Source organism: Saccopteryx leptura, chromosome 3 (genome assembly GCF_036850995.1).
Source record: "Saccopteryx leptura isolate mSacLep1 chromosome 3, mSacLep1_pri_phased_curated, whole genome shotgun sequence".
NCBI lineage: Eukaryota > Metazoa > Chordata > Mammalia > Chiroptera > Emballonuridae > Saccopteryx > Saccopteryx leptura.
The window spans coordinates 240,662,133-240,684,549 of NC_089505.1; the positions used below are offsets into that span (position 1 = coordinate 240,662,133).

Genomic DNA, 22,417 nt, shown 5'->3' on the forward strand with positions numbered 1-22,417 from the left:
CAAGGCGCTGATGAGCCATTTCAAGAATTTGTTTTATGACTGATTCAGGCAGTTGAAAGTACAGTAGTAGACAAAGAAGTAAAAAGGATTTTAGTAAAACAGTTAGTGTATGAAAATGCTAATTCTGTTTGCCAAGTTGCACTTTGGCCTCACTGCAAGAAGGGAGATACAGAGAACTATATCAGAATATGTGCTGATATTGGGACTTCATATATGAAAGGTTTTGCTATTGCCATAGCACTTAAGGAGAGACTTTCAGGATACTTTGATAAAAGGCAAAACAAACAAAAGAAGTAAAGTCAGGGAAGTACTTCTGCCCATGAATCCTGTTTCCAATATAGGGATTCAAAGTATTTTGCTAAAAATTGTCCTTCTCCCACTGGATATCAGTCTTGGCCTCTCCCTCAAGGGCAGCTAGCTCTTATGACTATGGACCTCTGTCCACTCTGGAGGAGAAGGAAACATTGGGTGAATGAATATAAATATACTGTCGAAGGGCAGGTAACTCAAGGAAATGTGTGGTAAGGTACTAAAGAATTGCAAAAAATTAATATTAATGTTTTAGGATAGTCAGGTTTCTTGCCCCCTCCTTTCTGTAGAGAATGAAGGGAGAGGAATGTGGGAGTTTTCTGGCTTACAGAGACATATTATATAAGAAACACCCTTTTGTTAAGAAGCTTAAAAGGCATTTTATAATTTAGGCTAAGTATACAGAGAGATTTTGTAAATATAATTTTTATATTTGTATGATTTATACCAGCTCAGGATGGCCGACAGCATTATATTGTAAATGGAAAGGTTTTGTACTATGTTTTAAATGAAAGTAGGAAAAAACTTAGACCCCATCACTTCTTCACAGGTGTGGGGAAGAAGGTGCGGGTGAAGGGAAGAAAGATTAAGCAGCCCTTTCTTCTCCTTCATTCTTTCTCCTTAATGGGTGATTTAGAAACGCTTACATCATGTAAGCCCCCCTCCCCAACCTGAAATCATGTGATTAATGTATGTACCTGTAAAACAAAGAGATTGCAGATAAACACTAAAAGATTTGGGAAAGTCTTTTAATATGTAAAACAACATTTTTCTCTATTGTGTTGCCTTATAAGTTTTAATATATAGGAAAGTTTTTTATAGATCCTATAGACAGATGTTATCAGCTTGATAATGATTATGTCATGTCCCCCTCTTTTTCCCACCAACCTGTTTGTGATCAAGTGTATATAACCAGCCTCAGAGCTATATTCAAGATAGCACAATTTGGGTCAGCTATACCCCGATTTGTCATATGCAGCTGGCTTATTAATAAATCACCTCCTATTAATAAAACTCCTAAAAATTCATTTGGACTTGGTGTCTCTACATAAACCTGGCAGAACAGTACTTTACAACAAATAGACAATGGAGCCTTCCCCATGCGCATCAACTAAGTTTGCCGCTCAGCTAAAATTAAGTTAAAGAAATCTCAGCATAACACTGGGAAAATTTTTTTTTCATTTTCTGTTGCATGAGGTCTTAGGACTTTTTCTATATATTTCTGTTTCATTGATTCCAAATCTGAAATCCATTTTTTGGTACATGCTTTAGTTTTTATGCAATTTTTATTTCTTTTTGTTACAGTTAATGGCATGCATTGGTTTTTAAATTGAAGTTAAAGGGCAACAACTCTTGGATTAAACATAACCAAAAGGCAATTAATGTTTTACAAACATCACTTTTACATAATTAAAGTTGTTTTTAAGTGTAAAAAATTATCTGATAAAAACACCCTCTTATTTTGTTTTAAGATTGAATCATGACTTCTTTGAATAGGCATAAATGTAAAAATAGTCCTGACACCTTCTGTTATATATGTGGCTGTTACACACTTCAACGTCAAAGGCATAATATTTCATCATTTGTGACACGTGCATATATTGGCTATTTTCAAGTTCCCCTTGGCAATCAAGATAAGAATTGGGCTCCTCATATTGTGTGTCATAATGATGAAGAAATGCTTTGTGACTGGACAAAAGGAAAATGCAAAGGAATGCCTTTGGTATTCCCATGGTTTGGCATGAACCTAAGGACCACAGAAGTGACTGTTATTTCTGTCTGATCCATTCAAAGGGCATCAGCAAGAAAAAATGGCATATGATCACATATCCTAATATTCCTTCAGCAATACAACCTATCCCACACTCTGAGACACTCCCGGTTCCAGATTTCAGTGGTTTTATTTCTTCTAACGACAAAGAAAGTGAATATGGTGATCAAGTGTATTTTGATAATATACATGAGGAAATAGTTGTAGAATCGAAAGGGTCTTCTTCTGATGCCAAGCAGTCATTAACCCCTCAGCAGTTTAGCCAACCTGAATTGAATGACTTAGTAAGGGATTTGGGCCTATCAAAGAAAGCAGCTGAGTTATTAGCTTCCAGCCTTCAAGAAAAGAATGTACTTTACCAGTCAGCTAAAGTATCCCATTTCAGGAAGCATGAAAAAATTTTTGTGGACTTTCTTTCCAAAGACAAACACTTTGTTTACTGTCATATCAATAGTCTTCTCAGCCAGCGAGGTGTTACCACTTATAGTCCAACAGAATGGTGGCTATTTCTTGACAGCTCTAAATGTGTTCTCCTACACAATGGTAATGTTTATGCAGTGGTTCCAAATGCTTATTGAACTCATCTGCAAAAAGATTATAATGACATAAAAATTGTCCTTGACTTACTGAAGTTTGAGGAGCATAACTGGATCATTTGTGGGGATTTAAAATGCTAAGACAAAAGAAAGGTTTCACAAAGCATCCTTGCTTTCTGTGTTTGTGGGACAGCTGAGCTCAGGAGAAACAGAAGGAGTGGACACAGAAGGAGTGGCTGAAACGTGAAGCTCTGGAAGTAGGGATGCAAAATATTGTGAATGAACCTGTAGTTAATCAAGACAGGATCATTTTCCCCCTTATTTAACATCAAACTTGGCTTAATGAAGCAGTTTATTCAGGCTTTGAATAAAGAAAGTGAATGCTTTCAATATATAAATATTATTTCTGCTTTTCCTGCCTTGTCTTTCGAGAAGATAAAAGCAGGTGTATTCGATGGACCTCAAATTCAAACTTCCATATGTGATAAAGAATTTACCAGGAAGATGAATAAGGAGGAGAAAGCAGCATGGCAGTCTTTTGTGGCAGTTACAAAGAACTTCCTTGGCAACAAAAAAGCAAAAACTATGAAATTCTGGTTCAAAGGATGCTGTTGGCTTTCTGTGACATTGAATGTAACATGAACATTAAGATTCACTTTCTGAACAGTCACCTTGATAAGTTTCCTGAAAATCTTGGAGCTCTTAGTGATGAGCAGGAAGAATGCTTTCATCAAGATCTGAAGACGATGGAAGAGCATTATCAGGGGCGATGGGTCAGAAATATGATGGCAGACTTCTGCTGGAGCATCAAACAAGATTGTCCTCAAGAAGTACACAAATGCAAGAGCTACAAACAAACATTTTTGCCTGAATAAAATTTAAATAAGTTTTGCACTAATTTTATGATTAAAATAAGTGTTTTAATATGTTCTATTTTGAAATTGTAGACAAATTATTATGCAACCATATCTTTTAGTGTATTCGTGTATTTATTACATTATATAAATTATTATATTTTCACAAAGATGATGCCCAAGAAGACCTTCTACTTCATTATGTTAAACTAAATGTTGAAAATTTTACAATAAGATGAAAACCTAAAGTCTTGAATTTCAAAAAAACCTGTAGTTTACAGAGAAAAGCTAATGTCAGATTTGAAATCAGCACACTCGAATTAGGTAAGAACAAGTGTTTTTGTGAATGCAACAAATATTTTGTTCCCCAGTCAATCTGAACTGCCATTTTCAGCAGCTATTAGAATATGAGAATTAATAGACTACTCAGGTGGTAGTAAAGTTATAGCTTTTCTTATTATTGTCTAATCATCTTTAATGTTTAGGTACAATCCTCTGAACTATCATTTTGTTTCTTTCTTATTCTTTGCCTGGAAATCGGGGCAAGGGACACCTGTTTGGATCTGGCTATGCAAAATTTTTTGCAGCCACCTGAGATTTTTCTCAAAAGAATTTTGTTTAACCTCATTTATCTTTTGTTTCCCTCTCAAAAAATGAAGTACTGTGTTTCTCTCTGGTTGGTCTGGATCGTCTGATTTTGTTTGTGCTTAGTCTTTGTTTAATATTGTCTAAAATGTGTCTGTTTTTAAAGCCTGAATTAAATTATTTCATGCAAAAATTGGAAATGCTGGCAGTAATATTGAAAAAATAAAGTGATTTTATCCCTACATTTTTTTAATTAGAATTTGTAAAGAGCACTCATTTAAATTTAAATAAAATAGAATGTGGATCCTAAAGACTTGCTAATTTGGTTAAGCTGATGCATCTGTTATTACTAAGCAACACTGAATACTCACTCATGAAACAGTCACCAAGCTTCTGCAAGCTTGCAAGCTACAGGCTTGGGGCAGGGTGGATTTTCCATAACAAAGGTGTAACTTTTTTTTAAAAAAATGGGAATATAATGAAAGTCATACCAGATTTTTTTCCACTCTTAATATGCTCTCTAAATTTTCTGTTAATTAATAGGGTAGAAATGTTTTGAAGAACATGGGAGTGTTACTTAGAAAAACATTTACTATATTTTGTCATACTTTTGGAATTAACCTGACAACAGATATTTCCTTACAATCCTCAAGGTCAAGGCATTATAAAGTGTACCCAGCAAATGCTTAAAGGTCAGTTATAAAATATAAAAAGGGGGAGTCATACCCTGGAACTCCTGCAAATCTTTCTTATCATGCTTTTTACTTTAAAAATATTTTGAATGCTGATGTACAGGGCCATTCAGCAACCGAGAGACTCTGGAATCCTTCAAGGAAAACCTTCCCTGAAGTGCAATGGAAGGATCCACTCACAGGAATCTAGCAAGGACCAGACCCTGTTTTTTCTGGGGCCGGGGATATGTGTGTTCTTCTCCTGAAGGTCCTCGGTGGGTTCCTGAACGTTTGGTGAGAGACACCATGAGCCAGAATGAGAGACTCACTTCATAAGAGCAATTGTATTTACTATGATCTTATCCTTTTCTCTGTCAAACCTGTTCCATCTATCAAATTCTCTTAGCACACTCCAAACCTCTTTCTCCTGCAAATTCCTACCCTCCTTTATTTGATCCAGCTAATAATGCTGTCCTGTCCTTTTTCAGTCAGCTCCAGATATACAGAAAACACTCATATAAGCAAAGGAGGATCCTCAAAGCCCTCAGCAAAATCTTCTGAGCATGGCTTTTAAGGTCTATAATGACTGAGAGAAATAGGAAAAGGCAGACAGAGCCCAAAGAGATCAGGCAAAATACCAGCTCTTGGCATACACCCTTAAAGACTCCAACACCCCTAAGGGGCCTCATAAAATTCCATCAGGGTCATGCTTCAAGAGTGGAAAGGAAAGTCATTGGACTAAAGCCTGCCTGGCTTTTTGGCCCCTGCCAAGGCCATGCCCTTTCTTTGGGAAAAAGGGACACTGGAAGGAAAGCTGCCCCCTTGCTCCTCTAAGGGAGAGTTCAGTCTCTTCCAGCCTGCTCCAGCCACCTCTGACCTAACCTTGCCCAACATAGTGGGACTTGCCACTGAAGACTGAAGGTTGGGCCATCGGCCACATCTCACGTCACTGTGAGTGAGCCTAGCGTAATCATCCAAGTAGCAGGTAAGCCGATCTCATTTCTTATAGACACAAGGGCCGCTTACTCTGCCTTCCTTGCATATTCGGGTTATGCTCATCCCTCAAAGATCTCTGTAGTGGGTATTGATGGTCTTATTTTTCTGCCTTGTATAATATATAGTGTCTTCTTTACACACATTTTTCTGCTCCTGCCTCAGTGCTCCATGCTTATTTTAGGCTGAGACCTACTCCAAATACAGAACCTCTATCTCTCTATCCTTTTTGCCCACTTCTGTTATGAATTTACCTCTACCACCCAGCATAGTGTATCCCAAGGTTCTCCTCACCACCCCATAGCTGCAAAGATCCAGGGAAAGGCCCCCTTGTTTCATCTCTCCAGGTTAAAGAGAACAGATGTTCCATCTCCATAAATGCTGCAAATGGCCCTTCCAGTCTACCTGAATCATTGCCTAAAATCTAGTATTGACATTAAGCTTGAGACAAAAGCTTAATATGCTAAAAGCAGTGGTCACTGGGACTTGGATACTAGCTGCAGAGTATGGAAGTGTGACAACAATTCCAGTGCCATGCAGACATTTCCTAAATGTGTGTGACTCCTGCTCCTTGGGACAGTTCTCAGACTGAAGTGGGGTTGAGTTGCATTTACAAATAATGTGGGAAGTGCTGGTGTCAACATGGATTTGGTGAAATTACATCAACAAGTTGAGGACATTCAAAACTGCAAAGATTTTAAAGTGGATTACAAATATTAGCTGACACCAACCCAAGAAGACTTAGAAATAACACAAGTAAAACTAGAGGCAGACAACACCAAGCCTAGACTCAACCAGCTCTACAAAGAAAAGACCCAGACACCTAGACACAATGAGAAGACAAAGAAGTGCAATCCAACTGAAACCACAAGAGAGACCTTCAGGAGATGAACTGAGTGATATGGAAATAATCAAACTTCTGGATGCGATGTTTAAAATAATGATCGTAAGGATGCTTAGGGATCTTAGAACAACAATGGATGGTCATCACGAACACCTAAATAAAGAAATAGCAAATATAAAAAAGGATACTAAAATATTAAAAAAGAATCAGTCAGAGATGACAAATACAATATCAGAAATGAAGACCACAATGGAAGGAATTAAAAACAGGATGGATACAGCTGAGGATTGAATCAGCGAGTTGGAGGACAACTGGAATGAAGGCATGAAAGCAGAGAAGAAAAAAGAAAAGATACTCAAAAAGTCTGAGGAAACTTTTAGAGAGCTCTGTGACAACATAAAGAGAAATAACATCCGCATAATGGGGGTTCCTGAAGAAGAAGAGAAAGAACAAGGGATAGAGACTTTGTTCAATCATATCATAGCTGAAAACTTCCCTAAATTAATGCAGGAGAAACTTTCACAAATTCAAGAAGCACAGAGAACTCCACTAAAAAGAAACCCAAAGAAACATATACCAAGATACATCATAATTAAAATACCAAAGCTAAGTGATAAAGAGAAAATATTAAAAGCTGTGAGAGAAAAAAAAGGCTATCACCTACAAAGGACCCCCCATAAGGATGAAATCAGACTTCTCAACAGAAACACTTAAGCCAGAAGGAATGGCAAGAAATATTCAAAGTAATGCAGAATAAGAACCTACAACCAAGACTACTTTATCGAGCAAGGCTACCACTTAAAATTGAAGGAGAAATAAAAAGTTTCCCAGACAAAAAAAACTCAAGGAATTCACTATAACCAAACCAATGCTGCAGGAAATGATAAGGAGCATGGAGTAAACAAATCAAAGTGGGAAAAGAATATAGCAAAAGAGGAATACAGCTTTAAAGAATAAAATGGCAATAAACAACTACATGTCAATAATAACTCTAAATGTAAATGGATTAAATGATCCAATCAAAAGACATAGGGTAGCTGCATAGATAAGAAAACAGGACCCGTACATATGCTGTATTCAAGAGACACACCTTAAAACAAAAGATGCACATAGGTTGAAGGTAAAAGGTTGGAAAAAAAAAAACATTTCATGCAAATGGAAATGAAAAAAAAGCTGGGGTAGCAATACTTATATTGGACAAAATGGACTTTAAAACAAAGAATATAGTAAGAGATAAAGAAGGCTACTACATAATGATAAAGGGAGCAATCCAACAGGAAGATATAACTATTATAAATATCTAGGCACCTAATATAGGAGCACCTAAATATATAAAGCAGATTTTGATGGATATAAAGAGCGAGATCAACAGCAACACTATAATAGCAGGGGATTTTAATACCCCACTAACATCACTAGATAGATCCTCAAGAAAGAAAATTAACAAAGAAACAGCAGACTTAAAGGACACACTAGATCAACCTGATTTAATAGATATCTACAGAACATTTCACCCTAAAGCAGCAGAATATACATTCTCTTCAAGTGCTCATGGTACATTCTATAGGATAGACCACATGTTAGGGCACAAAAGTGGTCTCAACAAATTTAAGAATATTGAAATCATATCAAACACTTTCTTTGATCACAATGGCATGAAACTAGAAATCAACCACAACAGAAAAGCTCAAAAATTCTCAAACACACGGAAACTAAATAGCAGTTTGTTAAATAACGAATCGATTAAGAATGAGATCAAAGAAGAAATAAAAAAATTCCTAGAAACTAATAATAACAAGCATACAACAACTCAAAATTTATGGTACACAGCAAAAGCAGTACTGAGAGGAAAGTTCATAGCACTACAGGCACACTTTAAGAAGCTAGAAAAAGCTCAAAGAAACAACTTAACCCTGCATCTAAAAGAACTAGAAAAAGAACAGCAAGTACAGCCTAAATGTAATAGAAGGAAAGAAATAATAAAGATCACAGGAGAAATAAATGACATAGAGACTAAAGAAACAATACAGAAGATCAATGAAACTAGGAGCTGGTTCTTTGAAAAGGTAAACAAGATTGATGAAACTTTAACTAGACTCACCAAGAAAAAGAGAGAGAGGACTCAAATAAGTAAAATTAGAAATGAGAGTGGAGAAATAACAACTGACACAACAGAAATACAAAGGATTGTAAGAAAATACTATGAAGAACTGTATGCCAAAAAACTAGACAACCTAAATAAAATGGACAAATTCCTTGAAACATACAATCTTCCAAAAATCAGTCTGGAAGAATCAGAAAACCTAAACAAATCGATTACACCAAATGAGAACAAAACAGTTATCAAAAAACTTCCAACAAAGAAAAGTCCTGGGCCAGATGGCTTCACAAGTGAATTCTACCAACTATTCAAAGAAGAACTAACTCCTATCCTTCTCAAGCTATTTCAAAAAATTCAAGAGGAAGGAAGACTTCCAAGCTTTTTTTATGAGGCAAGCATAATTCTGATTCCAAAACCAGGCAAGACAGCACAACACAAAGAAAGAAAATTATAGGCCACTATCCCTGATGAATATAAATAGATGCTAAAATCCTCAACAAAATATTAGCAAACCAGATCCAACAATATATGGAAAAAATCATATACCATGATAAAGTTGGATTTATTCTGGGGAGGCAAGGCTGGTACAATATTTACAAATCTATCAATGTTCTTCATCACATAAATGAAAGGAAGGAGAAAAACGACATGATAATTTCAATAGATGCAGAAAAAGCATTTAATAAAACCCAGCACCCATTCATGATCAAAACTCTCAGCAAAGTGGGAATACAGGGAACATACCTCAACATGATAAAAGCCATCTATGAGAAACCCACAGCCAACATCATATTCAATGGGCAAAAATTAAAAGCAATCCCCTTAAGATCAGGAACAAGGCAGGAGTGCCCCCTTTCACCACCCTTACTCAACATAGTCCTGGAAGTCCAAGCCACAGCAATCAGACAAGAAGAAGAAATAAAAGGCATTCAAGTTGGAAAAGAAGAAGTAATGCTATCATTATTTGCAGATGATATGATATTGTATATAGAAATTCCTAAAGTCTCAGTCAAAAAACTACTGGACCTGATAAATGAATTCAGCAAGGTGGCAGGATATAAAATAAATACTCAGAAATCAGAGGCATTTTTATACACCAACAATGAACAGTCAGAAAGAGAAATTAAGGAAACAATCCCCTTCACTATTACAACCAAAAAAATAAAGTACATAGGAGTACATTTAACCAAGGAGACTAAAGACTTGTACTCAGAAAATTATAAAACATTGATAAAAGAAATCAAGGAAGATACAAACAAGTGGAAGCATATACCATGCTCATGGTTAGGAAGAATAAACATCATTAAAATGTCTATATTACCCAAAGTAATTTATAAATTCAATGCAATACCAATTAAAATACCAGTGACATACTTTAAAGATATAGATCACATATTCCAAAAATTTATATGGAACCAAAAGAGAATATGAATAGCCTCAGCAATCTTAAAAAAGAAGAATAAAGGGGGAGGTATCACACTTTCTCATATCAAGCTATACTACAAGGCCATTGTACTCAAAACAGCCTGGTACTGGCATAAGAACAGGCACATAGACCAATGGAACAAAACAGAGAACCCAGAAATAAACCCACAGCTCTATGGACAACTGATATTTGACAAAGGAGGTAAGGAAATACAATAGAGTAAAGACAGCCTCTTCAACAAATGGTGTTGGGAAAATTGGACAGCAACCTGCAAAAAAATGAAACTAGACCACCAACTTACACCATTCACAAAAATAAACTCAAAATGGATAAAAGACTTAAATGTAAGGCGTGAAACCATAAGCATCTTAGAAGAAAACATAGGCAGTAAGCTCTCTGACATCTCTTGCAGCAATATATTTGCTGATTTATCTCCACGGGCAAGGGAAATAAAAGACAGGATAAACAAATGAGACTATATCAAACTAAAAAGCTTTTGCACAGCTAAAGACAATAAGAACAGAATAAAAAGACAAACTACACAATGGGAGAATATATTTGACAGTATGTCTGATAAGGGGTTAATAACCAAAATTTATAAAGAACTTGTAAATCTCAACACCAGAAAGACAAACAATCTAAACAAAAAATGGGCAAAGGAAATGAATAGACACTTCTCCAAAGAGGATATACAGATGGCCAATAGGCATATGAAATAATGCTCAACATCACTGATGATTAGAGAAGTGCAAATTAAAACCACAATGAGATATCACCTCACACCATTCAGAATGGCGCTCATCAACAAAACAACACAGAATAAGTGCTGGCGAGGATGTGGAGAAAAGGGAACCCTCCTCAATTGCTGGTGGGAACGCAGACTGGTGCAGCCTCTGTGGAAAACAGTATGGAGATTCCTCAAAAAATTGAAAATCGAACTGCCTTTTGATCCAGCCATCCCACTTTTAGGAATATACCCCAAGGACACCATAGAACTGTTCCAAAAGGAAAAATGCACCCCCATGTTTATAGCAGCATTGTTGACAATAGCGAAGATCTGGAAACAGCCCAAGTGTCCGTCAGAGGACGAGTGGATTAAAAAGCCTTGGTACATATATACTATGGAATACTACTCAGCCATAAGAAATGATGACATCGGATCATTTACAATAACATGGATGGACCTTGATAACATTATACGGAGTGAAATAAGTAAATCAGAAAAAAACTAAGAACTATATCAACCCATGCATAGATAGGACATAAAAATGAGACTCAGAGACATGGACAAGAATGTGATGGTAACAGGGAGTGGGGTGGAGGGGTGGGGAGGGGGTGAGGAAGGAGAGGGAGGGAGTGGGGGGAGGGGAGGGGCACAAAGAAAACCAGATAGAAGGTTACAGAGAACGATTTGACTTGGAGTGAGAAGTATGCAGCATAATCAAAGGTCAAAATAATCTGGAGATGTTTTCTCGGAACATATGTACCCTGATTTATCAATGTCACTGCATTAAAAATTAATAAAAATAAGATAAAAAAACTGCAAAGATTTTATTTTAGATTCTGTTATATTAGCTTTGCTTGTATAAGAATTTGCTTGATAATCTAAAACGCTTTAATCCCTTCATTGTAGTAAGACACTTGTTTTGGTATCTATTAGTATTGGCTATTTAATTATGTGTTTATTTTTTATTTTTCCAGTCTGCCTCAAAATTGAAACATGGGAAATCAGATGAGTATGAATCACAGCACATGAATTGAAGTTAAAAAATAGAAAAGGGGGATATGTTGGGGACCCAAAAAACCAACAGGGTTTTTGCAGTTTAGATTTTTTGGGGACAGAGGTATGGGGAACTGGCTGTAAGTTGACAGTCTGCCCAACCCCCCACCTCACTTGCCTGATTAAGTTGCAAAAGGCTAAGCCCTTCCCCACACCTCCATGTTAGCTGACACTCATGCTACCCCCTAGGTTCCCAGAAAGACTAGAGGCAAGTTTCTTCCATCTTTTGTTTAGTAAAGTTAAGATGTAATGTATGGGGGGTTTCTGCATTCAGTAAAAATTCTTGGGTTGCCTTGGAAACGTGATCAGAGATCTCATTGATTTGCCAATGGCCTACTGTGCCCTATAAAGAAAGCAAGATGCAATTTTTGGGTGTGGACTCTTTCTGCTATCAGCTTTGCAGAGCCTTCTTAAACCCATTCTTTAATTCTTTAAATATATTATCTTAATTCCTCGCTGTACCCTCTCAGGACCTGGAATTACTAGTTGCGCTGGTTTGCAACACTCCTCAGCTGGTGATAATCTAACTGCACCTGAGAATAGAGTTAAAGCCTGGGGCCCTGCCTGTCAACCAGAGACAATACCCAATTCCTTAAGAGGCCTTGGAAGCAATCCAAGTATATTTGCAAAGGCTCAAGGAACATGACATTATCATCTCATGCCAGTTGCCCTGAAACACTCTCTTACTCCCTGACAGGAAACCAGGAACCAATGATTACCAACCAGTCCAAGAAATAAAAGCAGTAAACCATACAGCAGTAACTCTGCATCCAACAGTACCAAATGCTACACACCCCTAAGCCTTCTGCCTCCTCAAGCTTCTTGGTTGACATGCTTGGATTTAAATGATACCTTTTTTAGTATAAGATTAGCTCCTGAGAGCTGTGAACTGTTTGCTTTCCAGTAGGAAGAGCCATCTACAGAAGCAAAAGTAAAGCACACCTGTACCCGACGTCCACAAGGATTCAAGAACTCCCCCACCATCTTTGAGGAAGCTCTTGCTTGTGACATCCAGCTGTTTCAACACAAGACATTGGAAGCATCCTCCTTCAGTATGTAGATGACTTGTTGCTGGACCACAAGACTGCAAGGATGTGCTCAAGGAATGAATGAGCTTTTATATCATCTAGAAAAAAAATAGATATAATGTCTCCAAGAAAAAGGGCCAGATCTGTCAGAGGCAAGTACCTGAAATTCATTCTGCAGCAGTGAGAGAGAAGGCTAGGGGTGAATCAGAAGCAAGTCATTCAAAACATCCTGATCCCCACCACTAGGAGACAGGTCAGAGAGTTCCTGGGTCCAGTAGGATTCTGCCATTTGTGGGTCCCCAATTTTGAAGTACTGGCAAAAAACACTCTATGAGATCACAAAGGAGAGAGAAAAGGAACCCCTGGAGTGGGGGCATGATCAGAACTGTGTTTCGCAGACTTTCAAAAAGGAATTGCAAGTTGCCCCAGAACTAGGCCTTCTTGATCTAAGCAAAATCTTTTATATTGCATGTCTCTGTGTTAATTCAGAACCTAGGGTCATGGCCTAGATCAGTTGTTTACCTTTCCAAACAAATAGATGGGGTCGCTAACAGCTGGGTCCCATGTTTAACAACATTGGAAGCTATGTTAGTACAAGAGGCAAAAAAATTAACTTTAGGAAAAGACTTAAAGGTGCAAGTGCCACATGCTGTAGTTACTGTGATGAATGTCCAAGGACATCATTGACTCACCGTTCCTGTCTCACTAAATACCATATCTTACTATGTGAAAACCCAAGACTGGTAATAGAAGTGTGTACCACTTTAAATCAAGTTACGCTATTTCCGGTGCAGGAGGAAGAACCATGGCACAATTGCCTGGAGGTGTTTGATTCAGTGTATTCAAGCTGGCAGGACTTGCTAGACCGACCAGCCCATGAGAGACCCAGATAGGAAGCGTTATGTAGACAGAAGCAGCTCTGTCAACTTAAAGGGAGAAAGGCAGGTGGGGAATGCAGTGGTAACTCTGACAGAGACTGTGGAAGAGCAGCCTCTTCCCCAAGGCACCTCTACTCAATAAGCAAAACTGATTGCCCTGACTCAAGTCTTGGAGCTTAGTGAAGAAAAAGGAGCAAACATCTTTACTGACTTCCATTTTGCCTTTCTTACTCTCTGAGTACATGAGTCAATACTAAACAAATGGAATTAAATCAAACTAAAAAGTTTTTGCATAGCAATGAAAACTGTCAACAAATGAAAATAAAATACACGAACTCAAAAGACATTTTCACTAATGATAATCTGATAAGGAGGCATATTAAAAATTTATAAAGAACTTATATAACTCAACACCAAAAAAAAAATCTAATTAAAAAATAGGCAAACAACCTGAATGCACATTTCTCTAAAAAAGACATATAAATGGTCACTAGACATATAAAACAATGCTCAACATCACTAAGCATTGGAAAAATGTATAATAAATTAAAACCACAATGAGATATCCCCTTCCACCTGTCAGAATGGCTCTCATCAAAAAAATCAACAAAAAGCAAGTGTTGGTGAGAATGTGGAGAAAGAAAACTGTGTACTCTTGGTTCAACCACTGAGGAAAGCAGTATGAAGTTTCTTTAAAATCTTAAAAATAAGATGGCCTTATGACCCAGTGATTTTACTTCTAGAAATATCACAAAAGAAAACAGAAACACTAATCTGAAATTATATATGCACCCTATGTTCACTGCAGTGTTATTTACAATGGCTAAGATTTAGAAGCAGACCATCAGTAAACGAGGGGATTAAAAACCTGTGTTACATGGCCCTGGCCGATTGGCTCAGCGGTAGAGCATCGGCCTGGCGTGCAGGAGACCCTGGGTTCGATTCCCAGCCAGGGCACACAGGAGAAGCACCCATCTGTTTCTCCACCCTTCCCCCTCTCCTTCCTCTCTGTCTCTCTCTTCCCCTCCCAGAGCCGAGGCTCCATTGGAGCAAAGATGGCCCGGGCGCTGGGGATGGCTCTGTGGCCTCTGCCTCAGGCGCTAGAATGGCTCTGGATGCAACAGAGCAACGCCCCAGAGGGGCAGAGCATCGCCCCCTGGTGGGCATGCTGGGTGGATCCCGGTCCAGTGCATGCAGGAGTCTGTCTGACTGCCTCCCTGTTTCCAGCTTCGGGAAAATGAAAAAAACAAAATTAAAAAACAAAAAAAAACAAAAAAAAACCCCTGTGTTACATTTACACAATGGAATCTACTCAGCCATAAAAAGGAAAAAATCTTACCTTTTGTGACAGCATGGATAAACCTGGAGAATGTTACGCTAACTGTAATAAGCCAATCAGGGAAAAACAAATACCATATGATCTCACTTATATGTAAAATCTAATGAACAATATAAGCAAACAAATAAAAAAAAGAATCATAGATACAGGAAATGAACTGAGAATTGTCTGAGGGGTGAAGGTTTTGGGAGGGGAGCCAGGGTGAAAAAGGTGCAGGAAATAAGCAGAAAAATAAAACCAGAAAACAAACTGATAGACAAAATAATATGTTATCTCTGACTTAGTCTGAAGCTATACATAGCACATCTCCCAAAGTTCTGCTTGGCTCATTAAAATTTGTTACTCAAACTTGCAAAGGTCAAGAGCTACTGAAAAGAAGGTCATGTACTAGTAGTATATGCAATTTTTCTTTTCAACAATTGCTAAGGCATAAGATAATATTACTTGAATAATAAATAATAACTAATAAGGAAGTATTTAGCTTATTAATTTTAGAATTTGGGTCTGCAGCACTTTAGTCAACGCAAATGTTTAAATATTTTCCCTTTGGGGCCTCGGCCCAGTATCACATCATCCTGATAAACCAAGCTTGCAAGTTCAATCCCTGGTCAGGGCCCATGTATAAATCAACCAAAGAATGCATAAATAAATAAAACAACAACATACTTAATGTTTCTGTTTCTCTCTCTATCTCTTGTCCTTTCTTTCTTTAAAATCAATTTAAAAGTGTTGGGAGAACTAAAAACATTAAAAACATGAAGAAAATCAGTGCTTTGCCTTTTGTAAATGGTCACCAACACACACCACAGAAATGTAGGTCTAGGGCAATGAGACAAGGGAATAAAATGAGTAGAGGAGCCATTGAGAATGCGGAGAAGAGGTAAAGGCAAAGAGCAAGAAAAGACAAGACCATGCTGAGGAAGACTGAATCATATGGATGAACCAAAAGAATTTTCCTAAATTAAAGCAGGTGATTGTGTAACAGTCCCTTCCCATGTAACAGATGTTACAGTAAAAGACTGAGGAGGTAAAATAAATTTCAAAACCATATAGTGGGCCCCGGCCAGTGGCTCAGGGAGAAGAGCATCGGCTTAGTGTATGGTCGGCCAGGTTTCAATTCCCGGTCAAGGCACACAGGAGAAGGGACCATCAGCTTTGCCCTTCTGCTCTTTTCTTTTCTTCCCTTTCACAGGCAGTGGTCCCATTGGTTCTAGCATGGCCCTGGGTGCTGAGGATTGCTCAGTTAGAGCACAACAGCCTCAGGCAATAAATATAGCATGGTACTCAGGCATCGGCTCTTGATGGGGTTGCTTGGTGAATCTTAGTCCAATCATATGTGGGAGTTGGCTTCTCTACCCCCTCTTCTCTCATTTAAAAAAAAAAGAAAGTAAAAGAAAACCATATGGAGGCTTTTTCAAGGAAGTATAACGAAAGCTGAGATCAGGAAAACAGCTGTAAACAAGGAAGATAATAAGAAAATTTGGAACTCAAGAGCTAGAGTGGAATTGACAGGCTGAATGGAAGGGGGACTGTGGGAGACACAGCTTCTTTATGATGTCCAATGTAAATGAGGCAGAATTTTGTCCCTGGAAGAGGAATCACTATAGAGCACTGAGGAAACAACAGTTTGCTGAGTTCAGAGATCAAACACCAGCTTTAAGAGTCAGAAGATCTATCTACTGGTGAAATTCTGCTTTTGCCACTTCTGTTGCTAACAGATCTCATCCCAGGTGGTGACAATGAGCACAAATACGAGCATCTCCTGCCTGTACTTCTGGCCAGAACTCTGGGTGTGGCTGGTCTCCAGCCCGTATCCAGCCCTCTTCTTCTATTTTGGATGCGGGGTATGGAGCTGGAGATCCTGGTACAGGCAAATGTTTCTGGCATTTTGTTGTTCAGACTCTTCTTTTTTATCTCAATTTTTTCTGGTTTTCATTTGTTTTTCTCCATCCTCTTCTTCTTCTTTCTCTTCACTTTTACTATCTCTTCACTACCCACAGGTTTTCGAGAGCTAACCTCTTTCCATTTCATCCAGATATCATCATTTGTGAACAACACCTGGCAACAGAATCAAGGCTCAGGCTAGCAGAATGATATGCAGATTCAAGGCTGGGATATAGACTCAAGCACTGTCATTGTCCTGAAGCCTTGGTCCAAGGGAAACTTCAGGAATGTGGAGGTGTCTGAGCTGGAGAAAATATTCCGGTTCAATATCATCTGACTCCTTCAGGTAGTGCAGGATCATGTCAGTGACTTCCAGATGACATGTTAGTGAAGTTTTCTGATCTGTGTAGATTACTAATACCTTCTCTCTCTCTCCCTCTCTCTCTCTCTGTCTCTCTCTCTCTGTCTCTCTCTCTCTGTCTCTCTACATTCATGTTACTGCACCCCAGGATGTTTCTCTCCTCTTTCCCAATTTAGCCAACTTTATGTGCACATTTAGCTAGAGCAGTCCTCCTCTTAGACTCCACACCTCCACAAAGTACTTCAGATTTCTCTTGCTTCTTGCACTCTTATCTGATGAAGATTCCCCTTTGTTTATGTCTAACTCCTTCTCTCTTAAACCCCAAGCAAGAAACCCTCTCTTTTCCCACCCTGTTTCTGAGTGAACTAAAGTGTGACTTCCTTTGTTTCCAGTCCATCTCCTCAGGCATCTCCTGCCTGCTCCTCCTCTCAATGTAATTCTCCCATTATCCTGGAATGTGTACTTCCTCCTGACTTCACTACCCTGCTCCTCACATAACCCCCTTCTTTCTTCTCACCCCCTGTTCTTTACTACAACAGCTCTTCCCCGCCATTTATGACATGTATACATTTCTTGTTTTCTTCTTGTTGAAAAGTCTCTAAATAGCCCTGGTTGGATAGCTCAGTTGTTTAGAGCAGTGGTCCCCAACCCCCGGGCCACGGACCAGTACCTGACCGTGGGCCATTTGAAACCAGTCCGCAGAGAAAGAATAAATAACTTACATTATTTCCGTTTTATTTATATTTAAGTCTGAACAATGTTTTATTTTTTAAAAATGACCAGATTCCCTCTGTTACATCCGTCTAAGACTCACTCTTGACACTTGTCTCGTAAGTTTGACAATTATATTTAAAAATACCACATTTTTACGCCAGTCGGATAATTTTATTTTGTGTATTTATCCGTCCCACCCTAAAGGCTGTCTGTGAAAATATTTTCTGATATTAAACCGGTCCATGGCCCAAAAAAGGTTGGGGACCACTGATTTAGAGCATCATCGTAATATGCTAAGGTTGCAGGTTTGATCCCCGTCAGAATATATACAGAAAACACAACCAATGGGTGCATAAATGAGTAAAAAACAAATTGATCTCTCTCTCTCTCTCTTTCTGAAATCAATCAAACAATTTTTTAAAAAGAAACATCTCTCAAAACAGTCATATACTACTTGACATTTAGGACATGTTCTGAAAAATACCATGCTAGACAATTTTATTGTTGTGTAACTATCATAGTGTGCACTTAAACAAACCTAGATAGGGTAGCTACCACACACCTATGCTATATGGCATATTATATTGCTAAATAATTAAAATCCAGTATTGCACATTACTGTAAAAGAGATATAGAACATTAAATCAAGCCAAAGAGAAAATTATCCAATCAAGTGATGCAGTAAATATGAGAGGTATAAAATTATTGCTGATCTGACACGACATACTGTTTCATAAACTTTTTTGTAAGTAAAAACCATACATTCTAAAAAGCAATTAAAAGTAAAATAAACACATAAACCAGTAGCATCATTTACTATCATTCTCAAGTGTCATGTACTATACATATTGCATTGTTATTGTCTATACAACCAGCAGCACAGTGGAGATTTAACCCCATCATCACCACAAACATGTGAGCAATGCATTATGCTGTTATCATGGCAAAAAAAGTCACTAGGCAAATAAGAAATTTTCAACTTTACTATAATCTATGTGAGTACCTTCTTGTACATGATTTGTTGTTAACTGCAAATCCATTCTGTGGCACATGACGCTGTTAGACTGGCTTTTGACTTCATTTCACTTCTCAAACCTTTCTCCCCACCAAAATCCAAAACCTTAGATTGTTTCTACATCCTTATCCTTCTTGTTGTTTTTTAAATAACATTTTCTCTGTTTTTCCTTTATCTATTGAATAGATCCCTTTGAAATCCAGGCTATAGGCAGCTGTGAGCTGCATTCTGGGAGACCACAGTAAGCTTCTTGAGGGGAGCTTTGGGAGGAGTGGAGGTCCTGAGCTTCCAGAATGATTCGTGTGTGCTGCCACAGAAGGCAGCCACAGAACACAGAGGAACTGCACACTTCCCTCTCAATACCAAGGTATTTCTAGTATCATACAGAAGCTCCAGTCAAGAAGCTGCCCTCGATTTCTCTTGGGCATTCTCAGTGCAGGGAAGGTGAAACTGTAGAGAAAAGGTTAGTCCTGTTCTGTCTCCAATACTTTTCTCTTTCAATTTATACCATCTCTTTGAATTCAAAGGTACAGGGTGACTAAAAAAGGAGGGGTTTAAACAATAAATTATTTGGTTTTCAAACAAGTGGGAAGGGTCACTTTCGAAAGTAGTGAGTTTCTGAGCTCCAATGGTCTAGATTAGAGTCATAATGTGACACTGTCCTGCTCCTTTCTGCCCCAGTCAAGCCTGAGGCCTGGCTTTCCAGTGGCCCCCCTCCTTTGCCTGGTCATCTGCTGCTGGTGTGCCATGTCTCAGGATTTTACCCCAAACCTGTATGGGTGATGTGGATGAGGGCTGAGCAGGAGCATCCAGGAACTTGTCAAGGTGACATGCTGCCCAATGCTGACGAGACGTGGTATCTCCGAGTAACCCTGGACATTGTGGCTGGGGAGGAGGCTAACCTGAACTGCTGAGTAAAGCACAGCAGCCTGGGAGGCCAGGACATCGTCCTCCACTGGGGTGAGAAGAACTGGACTGGACCTGGCCGGAAATGGGAGGAGATGGTCCACAAACATGGAGGGAGAGGCGAGCAAAATGGTGATACTTAGTGGGTGTGACAGAGAAGCAAGGAGGGAGGGAGGGTGAAAGGAACAGAAGGAGGAAAAACAAGTGAGAGAAAGAGGAAGATGAACAAAGGCAGCAATTTTCAACTGTTGTGCAGTAAGAATTTTTAAAACACTTGGCTATTTAGTCAGTGGCACTGACCTCTTTTCCCTTAGATTGTCAAATTAAAAAAAAGTAACAGTCAACACAATAATAGCCATCCAGAGTGAATAAATTAAAATAATATCTATTTTTTTCATATCTACAAATACATATTTTCTGGTGTGCCACAGTATTTTAATAATTATTTATTGTGTGCCATGAGATGAAAAAGGTTGAAAATCACTCACCTAAGGTATAAAGGAGGTAAGAGTCACAAACCTGTTACAGTGGTACCTTGGGATACGAACTGACCAACATATGTTTTTTTAGATACGAGCTGCGACTTGGTCCATATTTTTATTCTAGATCCCAGCGAAATTCCGAGATATAAGTCGTGATTCGGAAAGCTGCCACTAGTAGGCGCACGGGTACAGTATCGGCAGGTTGATATACGAGTTGACTGACTTACGAGTTTGGTTACAGAAAAAATTAAATTCGTATCTCAAGGTATCACTGTAACTGGCTGAAGCGGCACAAGAAGAAGTGATAGGAGATAGATAAGGATGACTGTGTTAGAGAATCTGAGAGGGGACGTTGAACATGCCTTTACATCAAAGCAGGTGAGTGATGGAGCTGACACTCAGGTGAGCAAAGGAAGGGCCGGAGACTCAGGAATGGGGTTTGCAGTGACATCTGTGTGTCTTCTCCCAATTGCCAGGACATTGCACCTCCACTATGGTGATTATTTTGGCAATAATATTGCCCATCTTTATTTTTTTATATGTATTGCATTATGGTATTTGAGGTGCCTGTAAGTTTTTAAAAATCTTTTTTTCTGTCTACCTCCCTATCTTTTATACCATTTTTCTCTGTTTACATACTTTTAGCCTCAATCTTTCTTTTTTTTTAATTTATTTTTAGTTTATTGTGTAACATGGTTTGTGTAACCAAATCATACAGGTTTCAAGTATACAACTGAATATACCACCATCTACACTCTGCATCATTCTCCACCCCACCCCCACTGTCTCTCTCTGCTCATCTTTTCTGCCCTTTGTCCCCTCCCTCTACCTCACCCCCAATCCCTCTGCCCACTGCCACTCTATTGTCTGTATCTATGTGTTATCTATTTATGTTTTGGGCTAATCCTTTCACCTTCTTTGATCCAGTCCCCTCTTCCCCTGTTCCTCTCACAGCTGTCCACCTGCTCCCTGTGTCCCTGCCTGTGCACTTTCCCCCCACTTCCCACCTATTTTATGTAAATCTATTTTTTAACTGTAGTAAAGTATACATGACATTGAAGTTATTATCTTAGTCATTTTTAAATGAATATTTTAATAGTATTAATTAGACTTCTATTTTGGTACAATTAATCTCTAGTATTCTTTTCATCTGGAAAACTAAAACTGTTTACACCATTAAACAACATCCTGTCGCCCTGGCCGGTTGGCTCAGTGGTAGAGCGTCGGCCTGGCATGTAGAAGTCCCGGGTTCGATTCCCGGCCAGGGCACACAGGAGAAGCGCCCATCTGCTTCTCCATCCCTCCCCCTCTCCTTCCTCTCTGTCTCTCTCTTCCCCTCCCACAGCGAGGCTCCACTGGAGCAAAGATGGCCCGGGTGCTGGGGATGGCTCCTCGGCCTCTGCCCCAGGCGCTAGAGTGACTCTGGTCGCAACAGAGTGACACCCCGGAGGGGCAGAGCATCGCCCCGATGGGCAGAGCGTCTCCCCCTGGTGGGCGTGCCGGGTGGATCCCGGTCCGGCGCATGCGGGAGTCTGTCTGACTGTCTCTCCCCGTTTCTGGCTTCAGAAAAATACAGAAAAAAAAAAAAAACAACCCAACATCCTGTCATTTCCTATTCATCTAGGCCCAGACAACCAACATCCAACTTTCTGTCTATATAAATTTAATGACTCCACATACCTTATATTAGTGAAGTCCTCAGTGTTTGTCTTTTTATGACTGGATTATTTTAATTAGCATAATGTGCTCAGGGTTCAGCTATGTTGTAACATGTCAGAAATTATTTTCTTTTTAAGGATGACTGAATAATATTTTATTGTGTTTATATAACATCTTTTGTTTATCCATTCACCTGGCAATAGGCATTTAGATTGATTCCACCTTTTGGTCGTTATGAATAAGTTGTTATGAAATAGGTGCAAAAATGTCTTATGCAGAAC

General features: G+C 38.7%; 1 pseudogene; it reads left to right on the plus strand.

Annotated features, from left to right (window-relative positions):
* The first annotated feature begins 429 nt into the window (after nucleotides 1-429).
* Nucleotides 430-21,050, plus strand: LOC136398454 (T-cell surface glycoprotein CD1b-2-like; annotated as a pseudogene).
* The last annotated feature ends 1,367 nt before the right edge of the window (nucleotides 21,051-22,417 follow it).